Source organism: Quercus lobata, chromosome 1, assembly GCF_001633185.2.
Source record: "Quercus lobata isolate SW786 chromosome 1, ValleyOak3.0 Primary Assembly, whole genome shotgun sequence".
In the NCBI taxonomy this organism is placed as follows: domain Eukaryota; kingdom Viridiplantae; phylum Streptophyta; class Magnoliopsida; order Fagales; family Fagaceae; genus Quercus; species Quercus lobata.
The window spans coordinates 30,769,306-30,787,273 of NC_044904.1; the positions used below are offsets into that span (position 1 = coordinate 30,769,306).

The 17,968-nt window shown below is 33.5% G+C and overlaps 1 long non-coding RNA gene across 1 annotated transcript; it reads right to left on the minus strand.

The window, feature by feature from the left end:
- Window positions 1-4,223: 4,223 nt before the first annotated feature.
- Window positions 4,224-6,937, minus strand: LOC115994789. The gene is made up of 3 exons (XR_004093271.1): window positions 6,670-6,937; window positions 5,526-5,611; window positions 4,224-4,564 (listed from the first exon to the last, which is right to left on the minus strand). It is a non-coding gene; the product is annotated as an uncharacterized LOC115994789 (long non-coding RNA).
- Window positions 6,938-17,968: the final 11,031 nt, after the last annotated feature.

Here is a 17,968-nt window from a genome sequence, read left to right on the forward strand (position 1 = left end):
TCTGAACAAGTGTGTGTTCAGGGGACAGCAGGGAAATTACTAGGATTCATGGTATCTCAAAGTGGTATTGAGGTCAATCCAGAAAAGATACAAGCCATAATGGAGTTAGCTCCACCAAAGACGGTCAAGGTAGTGTAGAGCTTAAACGGAAAGATAGCTGCATTAAACAGGTTCGTCTCAAGAGCAATAGATAAGTGCCTACCTTTCTTTTGCACATTAAGGAAGTCGTTTGAATGGACGACCAAATGCCAGCAAGCCTTTGAAGAATTGAAGACATATCTTTCTTCTCCACCATTGCTATGCCCATCTAAGCTCGGATAAGATTTGAACGCGTGCTATCCGGTTGAAATATTTCGGAAATTTTATTGTTTGGCAAATTTTTCCTGATAATCAGCTATAGAACTTTATTATTATAAAGCTAAGGATCCAAATAAACTCCCATGCTCTATCACATGGAAAGTAGTCAAACACGGGTTCCCATTATTTGCAAAGGGTATCTGTTGGAATGTAGGCAAGAACTCAAAGCTTAATTTTTGGATAGACTCTTGGGTTAAAGGAGCCACGATGAGGGGACTTATTGAAGGTCTGTTGCAATGTAATGACGAAAAGCTCACCATTGAGGAAATGTCCAAAGATGGTTGCTGGAATTGGAAAAAGTTGTCCTTTATGTTTCTAAGCACCATTAAGGAAAAAAATTAATGCAATCCCCATCCCTCTATTTGGAGAAAGTAAGGACTTTATTAGATGGAAATATGCCCCAAATGGAGAGTTCAGCATGGCTTCAGCCTATAAATTAGCAAAGCTTGAAGAAGGTCAAATTCCAGAGTTCTCGGGTAAATGGATTTGGAAGCTTGATACTGTACCTAAAATAGTCCCCTTTCTATGGTTATGCCATCATAAAAGTGTGCCAGTGAGGGAGACCATTGTTGCTAGAGGAATGGAATGTGATATAATCTGTTCGGTTAGTAAACATGCAGTAGAGACTCTTAGCCATGCCTTGAGAGAAAGTCCATTTGCTTTGGATTTCTGGAGGAAAATCAAAACACCAGTTACTCTTCAAGCTTCCTTTCAATTGGAGCTGCTAGATTGGCTAAAAATTTACTGTCTTTTTGATCCCAATATTATGGTGAATGGATGCCCATGGAGAATCCAATTTCCATTTGCAATTTGGCACTTATGGAAGCACAGAAATAGGGTGGTTTTTGAAAATACTACCTTGAATATGAGCCTCCATACCTATTGCATTAATCAGTCTGTTGAATACTTTTTCTACGTTGGGGAAGCCTAAAAAAAAAAAAAAATTACACAGCAGTTCAAATCAGGTGGAAAAAGCCAAGGGAGGGTTGGGCAAAACTCAATATCGATGGTGCCTCTTTAGGCAACCCAGGGAGAGCAGGTAGTGGAGGAATCCTCAGGGATCACAAATGGATGTGGATCAAAGGATTTGCTTGAAGAATATGCTATGTTACCAGTTTATTAGCTAAATTTTGGGCCTTGAGAGATGGGTTGCAAATTGCTATACAGTTGGGAATTAACTGCTTAGAAGTAGAATTGGATGCCAAAGCTATTGTTCAGCTTTTACTTTCTAATTCGAACCACATTGCTGCATATTCACACCTCTTAAATGACTACAGGTACCTTCTACGCAAGTTTCGGCAAGTCACAGTTAGCCATGTTTTTAGAGAAGTGAATAGATGTGCAGATTGGTTCACGAAGAGGGGATGCACGATGCCAATGGATTTTGAAAACTATAATGTACCCCCCACCCTAGAAATTGTAGCTTCTGTGAACAATGATGTGAATGGTCTGTATTTAAGGCGATGCGCCAATACTCTGCCTATTTTGGCTAGGTTTTTTTTTTTTTTTTTTTTTTTTTTTTTTTTTTTTTTTTTTTTTTTTTTTTTTTTTTGAGAACCTCCTATTTTGTATAGTTAGTTCTTAATGAATGACCTCTTAACCAAAAAAAAAAAAAAAAAAAATTATAATAATAAAAAGAATAAAAAAAGAAAAGAAAAGCAAAAACAGTATAATTTGTGGTGGAGGCCATCAAGTCTCAAAAGCTACTATTCAAAAAACATCAACTCAAGAGTTCAAAAACACCTCCTATACCCAGTTCTGTATCAGTGCATGTGTGATTATTTTTTCTTCTTTTTCATTTCTCTCTCTCTCTCTCTCTCTCTCTCTCTCTCTCGTGTAAGTCCGGTTGCTGGATTTGTTCCCCATCTCATGGCATCTAGATTGGACTGATTTGAGTGACAACAGTGGGTCAGTGAGCTTTGGGTGACTTGGCTCTGCGATTGTGGTGGCTTGGCATGGAGGAGATGGAGATTTGACCAGTGGCATTCAGCATAATATTAATTAAAGCATTCAATTTCTACCTAATATTTTGGGATTTAACGTACGTGGTCCTATCTCCTTTGTAAAAATATCTTATTCAATAAAAAAAAAATTGATAACTATACACTCCCTCTACATGTATAAGTTTTTGTGGGTTTGGAGACAAAAGTTGAAGTTCAAGTCTCTAGAAGAATGTTCTTAAAAAAAAAAAAAAAAAAAATCTCTAGAAGAAAGATTTATATACATACATTTAAATTAGACTAAAATAAAATTTCTATCTCAGAGAAAGAAAACAAATGGCTCTATCGATATGAGAAAATCCAAAAAAAAAAAAAAAAATCAAGAAAAATATATTAGAACAAGAACAGTAGAAAGAAAGAGGGAAAGGAGGGTATATCCTGGTGTGAGAAAACTATCCTCGAGGGGACTTAAGAAAAACTATCAATACTAATTGTTTTTCACTTCCATTCATTCCCTTCTGATTCGAATCTTCAGACTTGAGCCCGACTTGTTTTTCCCCACTCTCTTAATAAATTTTATTTGTTTGGGCCTAATTGGGTGGTACAGGCCTCACTATTTTATATGGGTTTGGGCCCCAAACATTCGTGTCCTTACAATATTAAAGTAACTTGCATCCAGTGGTATAATGATAATGAGTTAACATATACTTAATAATGTAATTTCAAAGATAGAGAAAACATTGACTTATCTTTTATGTTTCTAACTCCAGCTGTATAGCATCACTTCATTCTTTATATGATTTGTGGCTCCAACCGTATAGCGTTATTGAGCTGATAACATTCTAGTGGCATAATAATATGAGTACAGTAGTACAATGATAATGAATTAAAATATACTCAATAGTATAATTTTGGAGATAAAAATATAATGACTTATCTTTATAGTTTGTGGCTCTAGCCGTATAACATCAATGAACTTATAACATTTCAACAGCATGATAAAATGAGTCTAGCGGTACAATATGATATTATGAGTCTTTTCATGGTAACTTTATGATTTAAGGAGAAATATGAGTGTAGCTAGAGGGAGAGAGAATATGTCCACTTGTGTGCATAGGTTGGTTAAGTTTATCCCCTTTATCATGCACTTAAATGATTTTCCCCATGTAATGCTCTTTTAGTTTTTAATCAAATATGAGTAATATTGCTTTCCATAAGAAGGGCTTTTAATATTATAAGTTTGTGCTTTTCATAAGGAGTTTTTAGCATTATAATTATATGCCTTCCATGAGAAGGGCTTTTGTAACATGTTCTTGGAAGAGTGTTTGATATCTTTTAAGATGTATGGAGACGGTAGAAAAAAAAATGTTTTGTGGGATATGGTTAGGTTCTAAGGATTTAGGATCTAAATGTTTTAGAACTTCAATATGTAATGTTGGCAAACCATAATCAAAACTTAGAGTCTAGATTTATGCTGCTCAAAGTATGTCGATTGTAAAGTTGGAATCAAGTAATTGCAAAAAGTTACTGTTCACTTTCTGTAAGTCTTGATCGATCAAAAATTAGACTTAATCGATTGAAGCTCATGCAGAATGTTTTTCTGCAGATTTTTCCAACTCAAGCCCAAGCCCATATGACGAGTAGGGTTTTATGTTTTGCCTTAAGTATAAAAGGAAAAACCCTAGTCACGTTTTGAGGTTGTTGTTTATGCTGTGTGTGTGAATCTCTTGTGAGACCTAGAAGTGTTTGCCTTCATACATACTTAGGGTTATCAAGATCAAGATTGATGTCGAGAGCTTGATGATCGTTTTTGTCATGCCCCAAACCCAAAAGGGTCCAAAGCATGAAACACCAAGCCTTCAAGAGGTATTGTAGTGATTTTTTTTTTCCATTTTGATAAAATAAATAAATATATTGATCTCTCCACAATACAAGTCAGAGCTCTATGACACATTTACAAGCAATACAAACTATAAATCATGTGTCTCCAAATACACTTAACAATCCAACGTTCCAAATAAAATAAACACAAAGCCATGATCCTCTCTAAGGTATGCAACCTCAACAGAAAATCTAGGCCTACCACACCCAAGGCTAACAGACCTCAAGTATCCAACCTCCAATATAATTTATTATGATCTCGTTGAACTTTGCAAGATTGAGTCATCAACTATTAATGGCCCAAGTCTCCCAATTTAATATAGCACTCCAATCACCACCAATAAATTAAGCTCCATGCCCGACGTGTAGCTAATTTATCTGAAAAACTGTTGGAGATTGGGATGAGCTAAAGCCCAGTAAGTAGCATAATTAATGGGGTGGGGGGAAATACAAGTTTCATGATAATAAACATTTTACAAAACATGTTATAATTTGGGAATTTCCATGAAAATCCAGCAAATCCATTTTTCTTAATAAAATGACAAGAATGATTAAAAGAATGTAGCACTAAGCTTTTTCAAAGTATTCCAACATGTAACTACGTACTATTTACTGTGAGATATCAAAACACCCTTTTTAAAACCTGAAATCCAACCCAAGGCCACATGATAAGCTACGATAAAGACATTAGGTATGCCACAAAGACATCAAGTTATGCCACAAAGACATCAGTTACACCACGAAGACATCAATTATGCCACGAAGACATCAATTATACCACAAAGACATCAATCCGCCACAAAGACGGGGTGCCAAGATACCAATGTCACAAAGACTACGACATCTGGCTGGGTAATCACTGGATAGTCACATATCACAACCCAAGGGTAAAAGCATAAAGATCTCACAGTTTACATGAAATCAAAACATTGTTCAATTTCAAATAGTTTCACAAAAACCCTTGAAATACCCAATATATTCACAAGGTTCTCAAATTTTCCAAAATCATTTCTTGTCAATAACATTTTCTATCAATTTCCCAAATATTACAAGTCAAGATAAAACATCTTTAGAATTTGCAAATAATGCAACAAATCCATAAAAGCCATTCCCAAGAATTATATCAAAGATGTTTATCTCTTCCATACTAACAAATCATACATTTCCCCATATGAAATATTAAACATGATGCGCTTTTCATATATATAATCATATATAATAGGGTCACAACACAATACTTTTTAAGAAAAACATAGTTCGACAAATAATTTTCCAAAATGTGTTTGACCCAAACAAAGTTTATGCAACATGATTATTTTCCAAAAATCCCATTAAAAAGCTATTTACCTCAGCAGTCCATTCCAAATTTACCTCAATCGGGCACCGCATTCAACCAATCAAGTTACTAGTTCCATCACCAAGTACTTTAGAACCTAGAAACACAAGTATCAAGCCTATTAAAACAAGGCCTACAACAAAATTACACTATCAAATTTGTCTCTATAAGTCCGAGAAGGTTCCCTCAAAAATCAAACCTAAGGCCCTAAAGTCTAGTTTGACCACCAAGACAAGTACCCCTACCCAAACAGGAACCAAACAAGCATCCAAGAAACTCATAGTGTTGACACAACCAAAACATTTTAAATTCATTGCCACAATAATGTGCATCATAAGATAATATAGCATACTCATGAATCTCTTCAGGTAAAAATAATATATATAAGCTAAAGATAAGATCAACCAAGGTTTGGGATTAATTCCACAATTTCTCAATGTTTTAGTCTTACCTTCAGATTCAGTACATAGCAGGGCAGCCATTTTGTAAAAATTGTTTGGTCAATGAAAAGTTATCCGATTACTTCAAAACTTTAAGGGAACATTCCCCTATATGTATACAATGTACCACAGAAAATTCAGCCCAAAATGAGTTTTCTGCAATTTATTAAAAATCATGCATTGCGGCTGACTCAAATCTATCATGACAGCTTTAGAAAATTGCTAAAGTTGTAAGACTAGTCCAAATTATTTGAGAATTCACTCACATTAAAACCACCAGATTTAAAGCATATTAAAAACAAGGAATCAAACCCAAAAATCTCATATAAACAACTTATCAAACCCTTGGTATGCAAAGGCACATGCTCACACTTGCATAAATTCGTAGTTATCACCCCACTCACACCCACATTTGCCAAAGTCATTTAAAATGCAAAGAATACACTTCCAAAAATCACCCAAACTTCCACAAAATCAATCCACACGATGGCTCAAGGAACCCAAATTTTAACCATGGAGAAACCCCAAATGATCACCATTTGTAAAAACCCTTAACCATTTAACAATTAAGCCCACCAAATCAAAAACCCATATACATAATTACAAGAACATCACCCAAGAAGCTCATAAATCTCATGAACATCATTATCAAAGCTTAGATTAAAATAACCTTAGGCAAAAGTATAAAACCCACTAAAAGATTAGATATTTTTACCTTAAATCAAAAGAGATGAATATGCCTTAGAGGTTCCTAGAGAGCTTTGCGGTGATCATGCCAGAAAAGATGGTGGAGATGGTGGGGAAGGAAGCACATAGTGGGAGAGAGTGAGGGAGGAGGGCTTGTTATGTTTGTGAGGAAAAATGAACAAAAGAAAAGTGTAGAGGGACACTTACTTTGACCGGCCAAAGAGGGAGAGAGGGAGATATTTTGAGAGAATGTGTGGTGGTAAGTGGGGTCACACGTGTGGCTCCTTAAAAATCTGATTCCCTTTTTTTTTTTTTTTTTTTTTTTTTTTTTAGGCTGGGCTAGGCTGTTACAATTTCAATTGCTGCATAAAGAGCTTAAAGAAAAATACAAGTGGGAGTACTTGTGGTTTTTGTGAATTCAAGAAAGAAGTAGTCCGTGGACTCAGAGTTGTCACGTGGTTCTGGTAGTAAATTTTCTACTTGAGGTAGTAATAGGATGTTAGTGGTTTAAGTCGCTATTGTAAAACTTTAATTCTTTCATAGTGGATCTATTTTACCTTGAAGATAGTTAGGTTAAATCCTCCTTAGGTTTTTTACCAGTTTGATTTTCCTGGGTTATCATATCATTGTGTTCTTTATTTTCCACATTGTTTAATTGATATGATTTACATGTGTTAACCTAGATTTGAATAATTTTCTTAAGTTAATCACTTGGCTAAATAACTAGGTTAATCTGTTTGTGTTTAAGGGGTCTAAAAACGTACAGATATGGTGTTTATAACATGTACATGTATTTTGTAAGGAATATGTTTGTAAAACATATGGAAGTATGAGAGATATGGAGGTTAAATGTAGTGAATACATGAGCTTATAGTTGCTACTAGAGGTTTTTGTGTGTGTGTGTGTGTGTGTGTGTGTGTGTGTGTGTGTGTGTGTTATATCATGAGTTATGTTGCTTTCTAAGAGATGGAGATGTGTTTATGGGCAGTAGAATGATGAAGTTTCAAATATTAGAGTGAGAGAGGGATGGATAGTGGTGTTATGTAATAGGTGTGTTGTAATGGTGTTATCTAAGAAGAAAGATTTTGTAAGAGAGATGGAGAAGTATGGAAATGTGTTAGGTTTTAAAAGTTTAGAACAATTGGCAAATCGTGAACACACAAGAACATACAAGCTGCAAAAAGAAGATTTCAGAATTTGCCTAATCTGATCGATTGAAGAACAGGCTCGACCGATCAAAAGTTGTATCTGCAGAATTTTAGTTAAGCCCAAACAGTAGTTCAAGCCCATTAAGGATTAGGGTTTCAGATCTACTTCTCACAGTATATAAAAGAAACCCTAAGCACGTTTTTATAAGACTTTTTAGAGAGAGAAGAGTATGCCTCTTTTGTATTTAGGGTTTTGTTCCTAAAAAGCTCTCTCATATCTTCTATTGGTGTTATTACTTGAAAAATCTCAAGATCTAGTGTTGTAGAAGTTATTGCCTTCTTTAGTCATCAAAGGTACTAATGATCTAAACCTTCAAAGGTGGTCTTGGAGTCATAAATAGGAGAGTTTGTGTTGCTAAACCTTTGAGTGTGACCTCAAAGTCATAAACGTGGGTGTTTGTGTTTTTGTAAAGGTTAAAAAAGAAGTAGTCCGTGGACTTGGAGCTATCATGGGGTCATGGTAGTAAGTTTTTTACTCGAGGTAGCAATAAGATATTAGTGGTCTAAGTCGCTATTGTATAAACTTCAATTCTTTCTAGTGGATTTGCTTTTTACCTTGAGGATAGCTAGGTTAAATCCTCTCCAGGTTTTTTACCAGTTTGGTTTTTCTAGGTTATCATATCGTTATGTTCTTTATTTTCTGCACTTTACAATGATATGATATATGTGTGTTAACCTAGATCTGAAATTTGGACTAAGTAATCACTTGGCTAATTAACTAGGTTAATCCAATTGTGTTTTAAGGGGTCTAAAAACAAACAAGTGGTATCAGAGCGGGTAGCTCTTTTGTGTTAGATCTTTTGATCTAAGAGTTGATCCTTGACCCTTATTGTCATAGATAATTTGAAGTGTCTTTTTGATTATGTTTTTGCTCATATTTTTGTTGATCTTATTGATGCCTGTGAAACTCTCTGTGAGGAATTATTGAAATCTATGAAAATTGCTAGGAAATTCAAGGAAGAGTTAAAATTGGCTAATCTAGAAAAAGAGGAATTGGTTGTTAGATTAGATGAATCTAATAAAAAGAATGAATTTTTGAGAAATCAAATTTCCTCTCAAGATGAGAAGATGAAAAACTTGGAACTAGAGTTAGTTGAATCTAAAGCTAAAATTGAAATTTTGTCTAGTAACAAACTTGTTGTTGATAACAGAAGTTTTTTTGTTTCTTTTAAGCCTAAAAATGAGAAAGTTTATATCCCTCCTTTCAAGAGGAATAATAAAGAAAAAGTTTATTTTGCTAGGTTAGACAAAGGTAAAAGTTCCGATGTAGACGCTGATGTTTCTAAACCTATGTCTAAACCTACTGTTAGAGAGCATAATAAATCTGTTTTTGTGCCTACTTGTCACCTTTGTGGTGCTATTGGTCATATTAGACCAAATTGTTCTTTGTTGAGGTAAAAACCAAAATCTGAGACTAGATTTGTTGTTAGGAATACTGATGTTCCTAAATTTGTTCCTGTTTGTCACATTTGTGGTGTCTTTGGTCATATTCGTCCTAATTGTTATAATTGAAATTTAAGCATTCTGTGTTTCAGTCTAGGATTTGTGATGATATTTCTCCTGCCATAAGTCCATATAAATTGTTTCATATTTTTTTGGAAAATTTGAGCTCGTTGGCTTGTGAAAGGAATTTGCAGGATTTTAGTCTTTCTCAGAAGATTGGTGTAATCCCTTAAATACACTCTGCTTCTCATGGATTTTCACCAACAAAGCCGAAGACTTGTGCTATATGGGTGAGAAAAAAATTCTCTAAAGTGAGTGTTGCTGATTTGTCCCTGATTTAATTCTTTCAATTGTTTGTGGACATGTCTTGTTTTCGTTTTTGCTTGTTTTGTTTTTTATTAAAAAAAATCCAAAAACATTGAAAATTTTCAAAAAGACAAAAATATTTTATTTTGTGTCTAGATTTATTTTTCTTGAGGATTACATGAGTTATGATATCTCTTTCTTGATTTAGAACATGCTTGACATTGTGGAGAAACTTGAATAGTATGTGTTCTATAAATGCTAAGCTATTTTTGATTTTATGTGAGTATGTACTAGTTTGTACATGTACTTAATGGTTAATTAAGAAATTGATATTTCTTGTTTATGTACCCTTTATAGCTTAGTTAAGCACTGTCATGCATTGCATTTGCATTGTTCATTTAGCATAATGTGTGTTTTTTGTTTTTGGTCATAAATTTTTTTTAAAAACCAAAAAGATTTTTGTGTTTTGTATTTCACATCTTGGATTTATAATCAAGGATTGGCCATATTATCTTTACATAACAAGTTTATGTACCTTGGTTAGCTTGGATGAGCTTATTTTATTGCACTTTACTAGTTTGAGCTTTGTAGTGCATGTTGTGTGGGAGGATGTTTATAGTTTTTGATCACATGATCTTGATCTTGATCTTGAAGTCACATGCCTTTGATTGTTGGACTTGAACTTATTGAGAAAGGTATAAATAACCATCTCACCATTATTTACTAGCCAATCATGAACACCTTAGTGCATATTGTAAGATTTTGTGCTCGAGAAAGTGTAGTTCATGCACAAAAAGAACATAAGGTGTAGCCTCGGTTTAAATTCTAAAATTGGTGTGTACATTATTGGGCTTTAATAACTTCACAATCAAATAAAATTGGTATGTATATTATGAGGCAAATTAAGAGACTTACATGATTGCAAGCTTGTTTTCTAGGAGATGTGGGAGTTATATGATGTAACTCTTTAGGTGATAGTCTCTTTCAATTCTATGTGATGAATTTTGTAGAAATTGTGGTTGATTTCTATTTACATATCACCTTACATGTATCTCAAGTTTTTACTAGTTGTACACACTACACAAGTTACTCTTTGCTAAACTTGGTACATTATATTGTGTGTGATCTTGTTGTGGCCATCCAAGATTAAAGTTCCTTGATTTTAATGCAAAATGTGTTTAAAGTTTGAGACTTGAGGTCAAATTGATTGAAAAATTTGTTTTTGGAAGATCTGGGTTGAATTCAAGTGTTTTTGAAAAACCTTTAATCTCATATTCATGCATTTCATTCATAAAACTATGTGCTTTGAGAAGTTTCTGCATTAAAATGCTCTGTTTTTCAAAAATCTAATTTTTCCAGATTTTCGATCGATTGAATCTGTCTCTTGACCAATCGAAATTGCGATAAAATTTTTGGTTTGAATTTGCCTAGCTTGATTGGTATTCGATAGATGCTCGACCGATCGAAACTGAAAAATTTTCAGTTTTTAAGTATTTGACCAATCTATTTTTTCATGCATCATTTATGTTTAGGATTCACATGCATTGCATTGTTTTCTGTATCCATCTTGCAGTTTTGCAGTCATATATCTCATTGTTTCACACATAACATGCATATACTTTGCTAAATTGGGTACTAAACTTGATTTAAAAATTGATTGATTAATTTTTTGAGCTATGTACTTTTTAGTATATGCTATTTTTTATGTGTGACCTACATAAAATATTTTTAAGAGATATGATGGATAATCAATGTGCAAATATTTTCTCTACTCATGCAATTGTTTATGGATCACATAGTGTCATGTATGCATTTATTGAAAGAGAGAATATTTTTTCTTCATGTGTATCCTAAACTTAGTTTTTAAATTTGGTTTGTGTGTGTGTGTGTGTTCTTTTTTTTTTTTTTTTCCACCTCCTAAAGTTTCCCAAAAACTGTTTTTTCCCAAAATTTGTTGTGTTTTTCCTATTTTATTTGGGGGGGGGGGGGGGGAAGCTTGTTTTTAACCTTTGCTCTTCATAGGGGGAGTTGTCTCTATTTTCTATAGAGTTGAATTATTTTGTATTCCCTTAATTCTCTATTTTCTCTTGACTTTTGTTGCGTATGTTGTCTGTTTACTCTTTGTATGAGTTGTCTTTGTCAATACATGACAAAAAAGGGGAGAAATAGTTGAAATGTGGGAATCCTGTTTACTTTGTTTAGGAGGAGTTGAAATTTTTTTTGAAAGGAGGAGAATATAAAAACTTTTTGATGTATCTAACTTAGGGGGAGAGTTAGAATTTACTTTTGTTTTTTATATTCTGTTTCATATTATTGTTTATATGTCTTTCTTTCCACACATGCGGTGATGTGTTTGTTGAGTGTTTCAGGAAAGACAGGTACATTTGATCAAGACCTTCTACCTCTTCTTGCAACTTCTAAATTAGGAGTCTTAGATTGGGATTTGTGATGTAATTGGGCATTTTATTGTATTGGATTGTTCTTGTATTTGAGCATTTCATTTTTTATGAAACTTTTGTCACGAATTGCCAAAGGGGGAGATTGTTAAGTTTTAAAAGTTTAGATCAATTGGCAAATTGTGAACACACAAGAACATATAAGCTGTAGAAAGAAGATTTCAGAATTTGCCTGGTTTGATCGATCGAAGAGCAGGCTCAACTGATCGAAAGTTGTATTTGAAGAATTTTAATTAAGCCCAAATAGCAGTTCAAGCCCATTAAGGATTAGAGTTTCATATCTACTTCTCCTAGTATATAAAGGAAATCCTAAGCACATTTTTATAAGGCTTTTTAGAGAGAGAAGAGTGTGCCTCTTTTGTATTTAGGATTTTGTTCCTAAAAAGCTCTCTCATATCTTCTACCGGTGTTATTACTTGAAGAATCTCAAGATTTGGTATTGTAGAAGTTGTTGCCTTCTCTAGTCATCAAAGGTGCTGATAATCTAAACCTTCAAGGGTGGTCTTGGAGTCACAAACAGGAGAGTTTGTGTTGCTAACCCTTTGAGTGTGATCTCAAAGTCGCAAACGTGGGTATTTGTCTTTTTGCAAAGGCTAAGAAAGAAGTAGTCCGTGGACTCGGAGCTATCATGGGATTGTAGTAGTAAGTTTCATACTCGAGGTAGCAATAGAATGTTAGTGGTCTAAGTAGTTATTGTGTAAACTTCAATTCTTTCTAGTGGATTTGCTTTTTACCTTGAGGATAGCTAGGTTAAATCCTTCTCAGGTTTTTTACCAATTTGGTTTTCTTGGGTTATCATATCGTTGTGTTCTTTATTTTTTGCACTTTACAATGATATGATATATGTGTGTTAAACTATATCTGAAATTTGAACTAAATAATCACTTGGCTAATTAACTAGGTTAATCCAATTGTGTTTTAAGGGGTCTAAAAACAAACAAAATGTTTAGAGAAATGGGCAGCAAAGTGAATGAAGTTTCAGAATAAGAGAATGAGAGATGGATGTATAATGGGTAATGGTGTGTTGTAATAGTGTTATCTAAGAACAGAGATTTTGTAAGAGAGATGGAGAAGTATGGAAATGTTTAGAGATATGGGCAGCAAAGTGAATGAAGTTTCAAAATAAGAGTGTGAGAGAGGGATGGATAGTGCATAATGGTGTGGTGTAATAGTCTTATCTAAGAAGAGAGATTTTATAAGAGAGATGGAGAAGTATGAAAATGTTTAGAGACATGGGCAGCAAAGTGAATGAAGATTCAAAATAAGAGCGTGAGAGAGGGATGGATAGTGGGTAATGGTGTGGTGAGTTGTGTGTTGTTTGGTCCTCTTTATATAGAGTCAAGTATGTAACTAAGTTTGAATTAGTTGAAGGGAAAATTAGCAAATAAGGAAAGGTTTTTGGCAAAAAAGTGATTTCCTTAGTTGATTTTTTTTTTTTAGTTAAAAGAAGAAATTCTAAGACTGTAATGCTACTAAAGCTGCTATTACAACTGTTAGTCACAACTGTCAGCTTTACAGTAGTAGCTGCTGCAGTAGTTGATACTGTTGGATGATGTCACCTGAAAGATAGCTTTTGTTGGAGGAAAGATTCAGTATTAAATTCATGGGTTTGACTGAAAATGGTAAGATAACATTTATGGGATCCTTTTATTTTTGGTATTGCAGCTTGGGGCTAAGAATCTTAGTTTAAAATGGTATGATTTCTTTTATAGGACCCTTGCTTCTTTGGGTATGGCAGCAAGCTACTGGGATTGGGCATTAATGGGTTGATGATGTCACTTTTGGACATGTGTTAGTTACCTAAGTTGCTGTTGGAGCTATTGCAGTTGCTGCTGGAGCTACTACAACTTCTGCTGGAGCTGTTACTGTTTCTGTTGGAGCTATTGCAGCTTCTTCTGGAGTTAAGGCAGTTTCTGTTGGAACTATTGCTGATATTTTTGGCTAAGTTGCATCTTTTGGAAAATTATATGTTTAGTCTATGGTTTTATTACAATATAATTTTGGTAAGTAACAGACTAGTTGGTTGCTATTTGATGAAGTTTTAGAGATGTAATTATGGTTTCTTTGTGTTTTGACCAAATCTTGGAAAGCAAGGAGAGTATTTAATGCTAGATATGAGATATTAATATAGATTTAGCCATGTGCTTAGGATTGATTTAAATGAAAATAATAATATAATTTATATGAAATAATATAATTACATTTTCAAACTTATATTATATGATGAACATTAATTTTTATGTAAAGAGTATGGGGAGTTTTATCATTTTAAGTGTTATGTGATATGAGAGGCTTACCAGATGCTACCTATTACATACTAACCCGTCAGAGTTCAGGGAATTGGGGAAGATATGCCAAGCAACATGTTTTCCTTTATCAACTTTGAATTGCTAGAGTTATACTAAACATACTTCTTGGCCCTCCAAACTACGACTCCTAAAATTCCCTCGATGAGACTCATGAGCTTAAACTATAGGCTTTAATGAGATAATATCACCGTGGGTTTTGGACCGTGGGCTTTGGCGTCATTTTGTGAATATGGGCTCTTTTGGGTTTTAATAGAGGTTTTTCTAGAATCCATAATTTGTTGATGTGGTGCGAGTTGCCAATGAAATAAATTCTATGTGGTGTGAAAAATTTGTCCTCGACACTCATATCAAATAAAATCTAAACAATTATTTATACACAAGAAAAACCAAGCCCCTTCTTCATATATTAAAAGTTTTAAGGATTTAAAATTAAAATCAAAGAAAACACGTAAAACACAACTCACCCTTGTTCTGCTGCAGCCTTGGAATCACAAACCTCTGCTTGATGACTGTCAGTGTGAACAAAAACAAAAACCTATAAATCTAAAATCCTCAAAAGCCTATAACTATAACATTCAACAGAACCATGAAAAATATAAAGAATAGGTCACAAATTTTTTTTACCTTGTGCCATCTCAAGGACCTCAGTGGACTGTTAGCCAAAACCACAACTCACCGAGGCTTAGGGTAAACCACAAGGCCCCTTCAAATAAGAGATAGAGCCTATAATCTCTTTAACTCCATCAACCAAAAAGGCATTCTACTAAAGATTATAGACTAAAGTGATTCATCTATGAAAAACCAATCCTACTCTACAGAAAGAATGTCTGCATACACAAAATTCATAGGATATTAGTAAAAAATAAAAATAACCCCAAACTTTCATTCATATACATACATACACAATTAAATACATGATATGACAAAAGAACACCTAATAGAAAATATTAACATACAAATATTATCTAATCTGAGTAAAAAATATCCAAACTTTCAATCTCACGTGTAGAGATAATTGCAAAGAAGAACACCTACAAATAGCAAATACAACACAAATTCAACTTGAGTAAATATCCAAAATTTCATTCATATAATCTAAATATAACACTAAATATTCTGACTCATCTGAGTAAAAAACCAAACTTTCACACAAATATACGTACAAAAACTCAAATCTCAGTATTTTGGGAGAAATGAGCACCGAATTTTCGATTCTGAAAGCGAACACCAAAAATCCTCAATTTCCTTCCATTTCTTTACATTTGTCCCCAATTTTCATAGCAACCATGATTTTGTAGTACCAAAAACCAAAAATAAGTAAATAAAATAGAGTTTCAAACCTACAACTATCTAACTCTCACACATCCACCAACCAACAGAGATCACAAACAGCGTTTGAGGCTTTTTTTTTTTTTTTTGGCTCTTCTCAAATGTTCTTGGGTTCCAAATTTTTTCTTGATCTAGATTAGTAGAGAGACAGAGATTGGGTTGTGAAGGAGTTGAAATCATAGTACAGATTGGTGGTTTGGGAGGAAAAGAAAGAAGAAAAAAATTTGTGTAGAGAGAAGAAGAAGATAAGAGGCTGTAAACAGTGAGTCACTAACTTGTTTGAGTTTACAAGAAAGGTGGAGCCAAAATGACAAAACTACCCATGCTTTTTCACTCTTCTGATTTAAAGATTTTAAAGATAGAAACGTAAATATTCCTGTACACAACAAACAAGCATAAAAGAAAACCTCTACTTCTGCGTTTTAGAGTCCGTTTGCATACAACTTATTTTGCTGAAAACTGAAAACTGAAAATACTAAAGCAAAATAATTTTTAAATGTGTGAATAGTGCTATAGGATCCATTTTTAATATTTTTTTTTTTCTGAATAACGTGGTTGTGGTTCCCATGAATAGTGCGTGAACAATGCTGCTACAGTGCGTGAACAGTGATAATTGTCCTTTAAAGCAAAACGCATGAAAAAAAAGGAAAAAAGAAGAAGCAGAAAACGCAAAACGAAAACGCAAGATAATCTGAATCCAAATGCCACCTTAGTCTTTTTTTTTTTTTTTTTTTTTTTTTTTTTTTTTTTTTTTTTTTTTCGAGAATCTGCGTTTTAGTCTTTACCATGCCATTTTGTTAAAACACAAGTTACTCAACGGTCCTTTTTTATTTAGAGTATTGATTTTGACATTGTGTGTAAAACTCTGGTAATGGATTGGAAGACATCTTGTGATCCTGTCACACTTGTGACATGTATGCCTGACTTTTTATTTATTTGTATTTGAGATGAAAGTATGGGTGGCTCTTATTGAAGCTCCGAATCGGTCACATGCTACCTATTGGCTGCAGTTGAGACCTTTAGTTGTTTTTATTTGTCTTTAATTTTTTTTTAATATTAAATACTATTTATTTTCAAAGAATCAAACTTATTACAGCATGGACTGCAAAGAATCTTTATCCATCAAAAAGTGGAACAGAACAGACTATAAATAATCATCAATATCCATTGGCAAATCCGTTTGTCAAACTCATTAGTATCTATGTTGGAGAATGCTTTTCAAAAGCAACCTCCCAAGTTTATCAATTATATATTCTCATGACTTAAATAAAGGGTCTTGTTAATAGATGTTTGGAGAGCATTTGTTAAAGAATTATTTTTAAAAAGTTTTGATACTACTTTTATAGAAATATAAAAAGCTATAAAAAAAAAGTCAATTCTTAGAACATCCATTAACATTACCTTAAAATAAAATAAAAATTGAGGGGGTCTCATATACGACCTTCATATATCACCACCTCTCCACCGCACCGCCCCCCCAAAAAAAAATAAAAAAATAAAAAAAATAAAAACACTTTAAGCAAGAGCTAGGTTACAGTTATACCTTCTTAGAAAGGAAGGTGATGATTTTTTTTTTTTTTTTTTTTTTTGAACTCTATTTTAAAATGAAAATAAGTTGAACCAAAGAGGGGTTAAGAGTTGTGGTCATTAGCTATTTCCATCTAATTTCATCATTGTTGAGATCATTAGTTTTCCTGATAAGGATAGATGACATCCTTAATATTAATTCCATCATTTATATATTTTTATTCACTACGTCTTGCATCTATATATACTAGTCACAATCTTTGTTTGGTCAGAATGTCTTTTACATGTTAATCACAATCACCCCAGTAATAGATTCCATGTCTACATTTTTGGGCTGATGTATACTCGAAAAAAGAAAAAAGAGCTTGTCAAGGAGGGTACCATGCGGTTGCATTCATCAATTAAGTACAAATAGTCCATATTTCCTTAAACATAATTAAATTAAAGCATGACTTATTTATTAATGCAACTATATATTTAAATTTAATTGGAAACCTAAGAATCTATAACTAAGTTTATCCATTTAAGAATGAAGTCACGTAACTTTTTATTTTAAACAAGTAATATTTAGATTTTGTACCTTGGAGTCGAGCCTGGACACTTGGGTTGGCAAGTATCACAAGCATCTAAGCAAACTTAGCCCAAGACACGCATTGCCACCGTTGATTATAATTTAAAATTTTCAAGTTCATTGGTTGGACCGTCGATAAACACTCAAGGGTGTGTCGTACAATCCTACAATCTTTGAC